The sequence below is a fragment of the Perna viridis genome, chromosome 14 (assembly GCF_037379345.1).
Source record: "Perna viridis isolate PV_CMFRI_1.1 ecotype Kerala chromosome 14, ASM3737934v1, whole genome shotgun sequence".
Taxonomy (NCBI): domain Eukaryota; kingdom Metazoa; phylum Mollusca; class Bivalvia; order Mytilida; family Mytilidae; genus Perna; species Perna viridis.
Genome location: NC_142458.1, coordinates 31,097,620 through 31,107,941, shown reverse-complemented (window position 1 = coordinate 31,107,941; position 10,322 = coordinate 31,097,620). Strand labels below are relative to the sequence as shown.

The following is a 10,322-nucleotide window of genomic DNA, read 5'->3' as shown; positions in this document are numbered from 1 at the left end:
TAATGTGACTAGCTTCTTATATTTTCGAATAGAAGGGGGTAACTAAAATTATGTCGGTCAATAGCTCAATGAGCTTTGAAGCACGTCATGTATATATGTTTTAGTAGAATCATAGGACAATTTTCAATGCCTCGGACAAACAGGTGATTCCTGTACTGGTTCTCTCTGTTGAACCTCGATTCGGGGTAACGGAAACGTCCGACTCCAGAACCAGTTTTTCGCGCCGCTCGAGGTTGACCCAGTGAGAGCTCAAAGTAACAGCTAATGTCTTCGATAAGGTATGATGTGTAACTGCTAAGGGTGCACTAATTTACGCGCGCGAATGCAATACATTTTTAGCCTTTTAGCTTTTTTCCCCCAGGAAAGTGGAAATTTTTAAGTCAATGATGTGTGTTTCAAATTATGAAATTGGAAGGCAACTTTTATATATATTTTTGCTTGCATGATTTCTTTCCTTTAATTGAAATGAAATACATGTAGTTGGACAGAGGTAATCTAGTTTTTCAGCAGGAGCAGATCCAGGTTTTCATGTTGGAAAGGGCTGGGGGGGGGGGGCTAAACAAAAAAAAAGCACAGCAAGACAAGGCAAGAAAATGTTAGCAGTAGAATTTGTGAAAAGTCCAAATTTAATGTAAAAATAATTATTTTTTTCACAATTTTAAGGGGTGTACAGTAATGTTGGTCATATCTTTTTGTTATGAAGTTTATATTTAAGGAACTGGTCACTCTTAACAAAGTTTGTAGTATAAAAGTAAACAGAGCTTCTCTAGTCATTTGTTAGCTTACTCAACATTTGATTGTTACATACCATTTGGAAGAGAAAATATTCAGGAATGTATATATTTAAGTTCTTAAATTAACAAATTAATAAGACCAAGAAAAAAATGTCTGTTTAACACTAAGGTTACCTTACCTCCCCAATTTTTTTGGCCTTTTCTTTGTATTTTTCATGAGGTGCTGCTAAACTATCATTTTTTAGTTGAGCACCACATAAGTCATAAGTGTCTGTGTAAAATAACTGATTTTTCCTACCTGCATTCCTACCCTATTTTCTCATCCAATGTAACATATTTTCATTGATTATCAGTTAACTGTCCACAGTACAGATTTTCGGAACACCAGACTGGAAGTCAGGAATTCTTGAGTCAGGTCAAAATGGACGGTAAACTTGGTCCGGTCCTGAAATTAGTATGTCATCACAGGTCCTGAAAAATAAAGCTGAACCTTTGGAAAGACTGTCAGTGATTGGGATTAAAATTTTGCCAATGGGACTGGCCCTCTTACCCTTCATTACAATGGGACATTTTCAATTTCAATGGGCCATCCTAAAAAGACCATGGGACTAAATTTGAAATAGCAACTATGGCCAGCTTTGTGTAAATGTAGCAAAAACAAACTTTAATTTTCACTGCAAATAATCCACACATCCCTAAGTTGTTCAGGTGAGAACCTATTTCTTTGTTTTGGTACAAATAGATTTTGCCCATTTATCTTAGAAATGTTTTGTTGGGACTTGAGGACCAAATGACATGACTCCACCATCATCAGTATTTTCAATAGGGAGTTCAGATTCATGTTAAGCTTCCAAGTCAGTTTCTACAACAATTGCAAACAGATGACTTGTTTTGTTTTGGGTGAAGCTTAAAAAAATGTCTATGGTGGCATTTTCAATTTTAAACGGGATAGCCAGAACATAACGTTTCTGATATTAACGTTTTATTTTATTTAAGTTCTTTAAAAATACAATATTCATTGTTCTTTCTTTCAAATGCGTAAATGATGAAGAATATGCAATCTCTACAAATCACAACAAAGTGCCATTTCATTCCCCGGTCCTCAAATCCACTAGAAAATGTGGCGATTAAAAGGTACCAGTATCACATTGCATATTCTTGAGCGGGTGTACGTCTAAACATGAATGCTATTACAGTATAGTGCATTTTCTTTTTGCCTCTCTACAAACTGATGTGACGAAAGATATGAACAATGACTTATAAAATAGAGTAAACATCACACTGTAAGATGACAAACTTTTTTAAAAGAAAATCTAACATGATAACATAAAAATGTTCCAATGAAAATGTTCATTTGATGAGTGCAAAACGAAAGTGAAAGTATAGAAAATGGCTATTTATAGCTCAAGACTGCTTTTCTGTCCGATCTTTGTGGACTCAATCACTCACCCTATTTTCTCCGTGTGGAATTTATTTTTTCACGTGTCCGTAGAAATGCTACATAACTGAAAGTTTTATTGAATCAATTTACATATTTTTTTAAAAATCCTAAAAAATATGCACTTCACTATAGAAGTCTATGGAAAAATTAGTATGATAGTGAGACCAAAACACCCACATGTAGCTGATAAAAACATTGTTAAAAGACATGTTCATGCCTTTTTAACTGCCACAAGTAGCAGACAATACTCCACCATCAATGAAAACTTAACGTATGCACATGATGCGGCACATTAGCCACTCAATGGGCCATTTTGAGAGGATGAGACTATGGTGTATGGCACACAGTAATCCCTATCACTGGACTGATATTAAAAATAGTCATTCAGCCGCTCTTTTTTTCATTGTGATATGTTTATTAGGGTTGTCATTTTGCATTTTTCATGATCATTTCATGTCAGATTTCGGATATATATTTTGTATTTCTCATGGTATTTGAGTTAAAAGGGACTCCTGAAGGGGCAATGCCAAAAAAAAATCCACTTCTTTATTTTTGGTCAGATTTAGAATTTTTTTATGCATGTACTGTACATGTATATTCCTAATGAAAATCCCAGGCTGTCTGTATATTTCTATCAGATTTCATATACACATGTATCTCTTACAGATATCAAGCTACATGTAGAAAGGCCAAAGGTGCCACACCCCCGAAAAGTCAATTTTTTTGTGTTTGGTCTGATTTTGAAATTTTAAAGTAGTGGCACAGTCATAGTCTTCATCTTTGTTGTGTGTAGACACTTCCTTTCCTTGGGGTAACTTTAGTTGTGATTGACGAATTGTTATGAAGTTTTGATATGGTTTTACAACTATTAGAGGAAAGTTCCTATTCAATTTAAAGTTTTTTGCCCCTACCGTTTTAGAAAAAGGGACAATAAAGGGTAAAAAAAGAAGTTTAATTAAAACCCACTTAGAATTTGTATGGACTGTTTTCGAGTTATAAGGAGTTAAAGGGGATACCCCTTAAAAATTGACTTTTTTAATTTTTGGTCTGATTTAAAAATTTGTTATTGGATTCCTTATGAATATCCCTGCCTGTATTTTCAATCAGATTTCAGATATAATTACAGCTTTCAAGTTATAAGGGATGAGAGGGGCTATACTTTAAAAAAAATTTTGGTCGAATTAAGAAAAAAAGATAATTAAATTTCAAATTTTGTGCAATGAAGTGTCCAAATCAGTTGTTGTGTCCTGGATAATGAATTGAAAGACTTTTTGCCTGAGTGTGAAAAAAATTAACAGTGTCCACAATTGCTTCAACTGTTCAGGCTTTGGTCACTGTTGTCTTATCATAATGTGCTCTGCAAAGTTTTTTAATTTAAAATTTGTTTTCCTTATGAAAGTCCCAGTCAGAATTTTTCAATCAGATTTTGGTTATCTCTTGTTTACTTTTAGGGATTAAAGATAAAATTTTATATGGTAAGCGTCTGTAAAGCAGAACTTTTTCACCTTCAGTTGAATTTCAAATTTTGTGCGACATGTATATTGTGTTCTAACCAATTGAACTGTTAGTCCCTACATGTATGTTTAAGTGTGTCAAAAACTAATATTGTATCCATACATGCCCCCAGTAGAGTTCAACTACAGACCTTTCCTTCAAAATCTCAATGACTAGCCCTGGTAATTGAGGATTCAACTAGCCCGAAACAAGAAAAGTACACATCATTTTATTAACCCAAGTCAGTTTGATTTTTACTAGCCCTGGGCTTCAAACTAGTGGCTAATGACAAACACTGCAATTGGCTGTGGCTGTATCACACCAAACTGGCTAAGCTTTGTTATCGTAAAATACATGTATTGCAGATGTAGAGATACATGTACCTAAACCAAGAAATTTCAGTATTCCATAGAGGCAAAAGTTTTTCTGGCTACAATGTATCTACTATCAGTTTTTGAACTATACATGTACATGTAGCTTTTAAATTTTGCAGGATTACACATGTATCATAATTGAGATGTGCAAGGAGAGCCTAAGATTTTTTTATTTTTCATAAAATGTCTAGTGTATACATGTACATGTATAAGGGAACTACCACTTGACTCTTAGTAGGTCTGTGTGTCTATAGGGACATGATATTTATTTTCATAATTTTATGTTAAAAAAATTATTTTCAAACACACCAGACAAACATATCTGTTTCAAGTGTTATGATATCCCCACAGTTATAGTCTATTGACTGAGACGGTCTTCCCAAACAGCTCGGCTTTCATTTTGTCACTTCGGTTCATTTTGTAGGATACTTGGCATGATGCTTTAATCAATGGTATATTGTGTATATTTTCATTAGCATTACTACAAAACACTTTGTCTGTTTCATGCATATGCCCCCACATACACTTTCAAATGTGAACAACTTAAACCATGTGCAACAGATAAGACATATCTCTGGTAATTTTTTTTATTTATAAGCGATTCCAAAGTATGATAATTCTACTATGGATTGTTTTTAAAAAGGAAGATACAAATAAAAGTCACTTTTGTTTGAATTACAAAAAGCAGCAACATTTGTACAAAATTCAGTAGGAAAAAAGTGAAATTATTTCTTTTAGGGAAATTCTCTTAATCTTTAGGATTTATTACAAGTAATGATTCATTTGCTAATTAGAATGTCTTTTAATGAGGTGATGCTTATATGAAAAGAAGTAACAGTTTTATCTCGCCTGTGATTAATGTCATGTAAGATTTTAATATTACTTACATTGGCTTTCATGTTAAGATTTTTATATAAAGTTTCCTAATTAGGTCAGTTTGTTATAAAGTTTCCTAATTAGGTCAGTTTGATATAAAGTTTCCTAATTAGGTCATATTTGGTATGCAGTTGAACTAGCATCACTGTATCCACTTCATACATCTATTATTGTTTATTGACTCTGAAATTAGGAATATCAAGTTATGAACAAGAGAGGTCTATGTGCAACAGATGAGGCATGTCTCTGGGATAAGTTTATTTCATGATAGGGTACATCTGTTTTGTTACTAAAGGTATTAGTGATAAAGCACTGTTTGGCAGCAACAGGTTTATGTGGATATCTCCCAATTGTTCATTTTCTGTACAGAGTCCTTCTGTTGCCTTATTTATTAGTTTGTTTACTTTCTTAGTTTTATTTATGTCACTGATCAATTTAATTAGAATTAATGTTTCTATTGGTTCTAGATAATTTTTTTCTTTATTTTGCTGAAGGCATAATACAATGTATCTAGATCATTACTTGCTGAAGGCTACATTTATTACTGACTTAAAGCTTGTGATATTTGCTTCTTTTGTTTGATAATGAACATACATTGTACCATTTCATTTAGCAAAGATTGAACAGTTTTTTCTGACTTACCTTGCAAAGGTGAAATTTTAATGTGATCTGTGTTCAAGGTATATGATGGGTACATTTGATCTTCATTGTTTATTAAAAAGATCCAGATGAAAAACAGCGTGGAAGGTATAATCCAGATTCTTTTTTTTTATGATTTGGATTTATACCATATATTGCAGTCACCTTGTCTGTAATAGAAATTTTTATAACAGATTTCTCAGCTTCTGTTCGAGGGAATGCTTAGTCTAGTAGATACTTGGTACATGGATGTTACTTAAGCATGATGACATGTACCCTGCCACCCCTTTTCAGGTTTGTTGCTTACATGTATCTACATCCTATATACCATGTGATTTGTAATTGTGAAGGTGATGTGTAATGGAATTATTTGTAACAGATTTCTTATCTTCTACAAGAGGGAATGCTTCAATATTTGGTTTGTTGCTTTTTCTTGATAACTTGTACTGTGCATCTTCTTTCTAGATTTGTTGACATGGCTTGCACCATTTTGTAATTGTGAAGTAAAATGTAGAAAGCCAAACAGAAACTATGTACAAAAAGGCCAAATATTTGCAAAGTAGTTTGTTCAGGTCACTATTCTGTCTCAGCAGTGGAGAACATGCTGTTGGAGTTGATTGGTAAAAAATACATATACTAGTATTAATTGTTATTTTTAATTACAGGAATAGTAAAGGTGCAAGAAAGATAAATGAAGCATGAATAAACTGATGTACTTTTAAGCATCCACATGCAGTTCTGATGATGTTCTTTTACAACTTTAAATGACCGTGTACCATGAAGTAAGTTCAAAGTACATATAACTTCTGCATATGAAAAAAGAGCTAGATAGTGGGGCTTGGAGGATTTTGATTGAATTATAGGTGTTAGGTGTGTATACAGCAAGTAAACTACACTGTTGAATGATAAATTTAGGAAGATAAACCAAATTTTTCTATCAACACAGTGTTCTAGGATTCCCATTACCCGTTGCCTGTGGTAAGTGAGTTTTCAGGTTGGGAAAGTCCTTTGGGAGCCTTTGGTTACCTGTGGGGAAGTCGGTTTTCAAGTTTGGGTATGTTGAAAACAAGTCCTTACTTTCCCGGCCTATTTCAATTATTTCTGAATTTATTTCAGCAGAATTTAAGTTTTATTCTTTAGCAAACGTGATTGTTTTGTTTTGCTTTTTTATTCATCATGATCCTATTGGCACTTGTAATTAGATCTATTTATTTCCATTGAAGTTAAGCACGATCAAGATGGGAAAACATTATTTTTCGATCCGAAAACGGTAAAATAAGGAAATCCAGATTTCAAAGTTCACAATTTTGAACAGATGGATAGGTTCTTTCATCATTATATATTTGTTTGCAAATAAATATCAAATGTATTGAGGGGAGAGGGGTACCTGAGTCTGAGAAAGGTGACTAAAGGGTAAAAAGCCATAAAAATGTAAAAGTTCCAATAAAAGTTTTTATCATAGTTATGCCCAGTAATGTTTCTATAAATACAATACTAAATGTTTGAGTGGTGGGAAATTCAAAATAAATATGGATCTCCATAGTTGTGGGTTCACATCCTTGAAAGAGGTAGAGCCCCACCCCCTCTAAGAAAACAAAACTTGATGAAAAAGAAAGGAATAAAATAATTTATGTTGAAGAAAAGAGAAATCATTCATTTGTCTTTGAAATGTTACTTTCAATGTGGGTAAGTTCATTAAAATCTTGGTAAGTCATTTTTTGGAGGCCACTTACCCGTGGTAAGTCAAGTTGACCAAAAAATTCTAGAACACTGTCTACAGCCCAAGTCCAAAGGAATATAGTTCACTTGGAGCAGCTTGTATCATTTTATGAGTTTTCTCACTGTTTTGGATGTGGATGTGCATTATCAATTACATTTCCAAGTAAAGAAAGATGGTAGTTTAGTGATGGGGTTGTATGGAAGATTATGAAATTGATATTTATGTCAATATTTAAATGAATTTTAAAATTTCAATTTCATATATTTTAAGGCAATATGAAGATGTCTTGTGTTAAATTTTTTTGAATTTTTTTGTTTGGTGAAATATCATTTTTCCTCATCACAGAGATCATATGAAATGTGTGCTGTGTACAGAAGTAATATTGCTTACAAAGGGGTATAATCCAATTTCATGTTTACTATCCTTTAGCCTTGAAATCCTCCTGACGTTGCTGGCAAAGGAAGATCATCCAATTTACACAGTTCAAAATGCTTGAGTTCAATTGGCACTGAGGTTGATATCATTTTGTGAGATTTCTTACAGTATTTCATAACTATTAGTATGTGTATATGTGCATTTAAAACATTTCAAGAAATGTGCTGATATTTTAAAATTATGAATGCCTTGCAAGTTCATGAAACTGTAAGACATGAGTACAAATGACAGTAAAATTTTGTTTACGCTGTATAATACTAATACAAAGGAAAAGATAACTAACGGTAAATTATAATACAAAAATGTATATGCAGTGTTTTCAATAGTAGCCGGAAATCGGTAAAATAAGCCGCCTATCGCTGAGTTTTTTCTGGCTGTGAAATTTCTGATCAAAACAAAATGTTTCGGTCGATGTTAGTAAAAACAGAATTTGATTCCAGATACAAATCTGTGTTTAATCAGTCATGTGTCTCAGCCATTTTGTCCGTCATTGAGGGTAATAACCAAAGAGTTTGAATGTCAATTGTTGTGTTGTTTGTGTGATTGAAAGCATGTGTTTCAAATGATTTGGCATTAAGATCACTTTAGAATTTTGCAATGGCTCTATGCAACAAACATGCAAGATTAGATTTTGTGACTGTGTAGCTTAGACACAAAGAATATGTTCCTGTAAGCACTGAAAATGCTTATTCTCCTTAGAAATTAATAAAAATTCAATTTTAATTTTTTCAAGTAACGCATTAGATAACAAAGTACATTTCTTATTCAGCCAAGGGGCTTGGCCCCCCCCCCTGGGTCCTCTACCAGGGCGCTGCCTTGGACCCACTGGGGGCCTTGAGCAGTCCAGACCCCTTAGGTTTCTTCCTATTCATTTTTAATTTCCGGCTATTCAAAACCTGAGTGAAAACACAGATAAGAGGAGGAGTCAAGTTAATTTCAAGCTGAACTTATGAGAGATCAGAGCCAGGCATCACACTCCAGTGTCAGATGAAACAAAATCTTTTTATGTACCAAAAGGGTCAGATGAAGTGAAGTCAGCCAGTGTTTTTCTGTTGACTGTAGTAGCCATCAGCTGCCATGTTCCCTATTAAAAATACCACTTGGGCATCAATTGTTTTAAATTAAAAACTGGTTAAAATTCATTGAGTGAGATTTAGTTGCTTTCCTTTGTGTGTATATATGCATAAAGCAAGACTATATGTAGATGCTGGCCAAATTGTTTGAGTTAATTGGCACTAAACTGGTCACAAGTATCTCCAACTGTGGTACAACCTTTGCTCAAAGGAGTGTCTTCTGAACGCAGTCTCTCAAGTGACTCCTGAATTTTCGTTTTTCCTGAATCTTCCGAAGAATCTCCTGATAACTCCTGATTTTGAACCTTTGCACCACAAATAAAAAACAATTGTTGAAATATTTTGATTCTGTGTATTCTTTTATTTAGTTCTGATGTTCTTTTTCTAATTGGGATGACACCCTTACCATGAAGTAAGTTCAAAATTACTTCTATGGAATGTTGTTTAATTTGAAGCAACATTATTTTGTGGTTGCGTGATCTCCTACATTTATAGTGAAAGTTTAATGAAACTTGACACATTTATTTAGTTCAAGAAGAATATGTGCAAAAAACATTTTAAGAAATAATTTCTATGTTTTTCTTTTTCATATGACTAAATGTTTGTGTGTTGCAGTATAGATGCACTTATTAATTGGTGGCATCCGTTTGTTTAGGCAGAATTTTGTAGAGAAATTATCTCTTGACAGTACATGGACAACACCTTACTTCATCTGTTAGGCCCTCCCCACCCCTCGTGGGACCCCCGGGGTATATAAATAGGACCCAGTATCTCTGACTGTGTGGTACAACCTTTATCTTACAGGAGTGTCTTATGAACAAGACAAAATGAGGATCTGTGTGCATAAAATACCATGTGTGTGCACATGAAATATGCCAAATGCAGATTCCAGTGGATGCCAGACACTTAAGATGTACTGATTTGTACACGTGGGCATGAAGAGGGGCACCCTTTTTTTCTCAAAGTCAAATGTAAATGTAAGAAAATGGATGACTATACCAAATGTCAAATAAAGGGTAATCTGAGGACAGAAAACACATTGTGAAATGACATTAAATAGACAAAATGGAGAGTATTTTATTTTAAAGTTGTGATTTTAAAGAAATCGAGAATAAATAGCCAATTGATGCCAAATGATTTTACTTCCATGGTATGATAACAAAAAATTAAAAAAAAAAAAAAAAAAAAAAAAAAAAAAAATCCATGGGAGCACAATTATTTGTTGCAGGTTGTGCTACATCAGTTAACATACATGTATGTATAATTTTTATTGGTTAAATAATTCTTGTATTGGCACACTCTTTTGGAGAAACCTGAGATCACAAGAGGGTTTAAGTGGGGTTCAGTGTTACTCAAATACAATCATTTTTCCGACATCTGTGATTTCTGGATGTGCTTTTGTTTTGTTTTCATAGATTACACAGCATTTGGCACTGGTGTATGACTATTTCCTGAAGAAGAAGAAAACCAGAGTTCAAAAGGCGGTGAACTGCAGACTTTGATGAGAACTTGAAACTTTCTTTTGAAATGGATATC

The 10,322-nt window shown here is 33.5% G+C and overlaps 1 long non-coding RNA gene across 1 annotated transcript; it reads left to right on the top strand.

The window, feature by feature from the left end:
* The first annotated feature begins 228 nt into the window (after window positions 1–228).
* Window positions 229–9,986, top strand: LOC148598977 (uncharacterized). The gene is made up of 3 exons (XR_015918728.1): window positions 229–278; window positions 6,224–6,340; window positions 7,708–9,986. It is a non-coding gene; the product is annotated as an uncharacterized LOC148598977 (long non-coding RNA).
* Window positions 9,987–10,322: the final 336 nt, after the last annotated feature.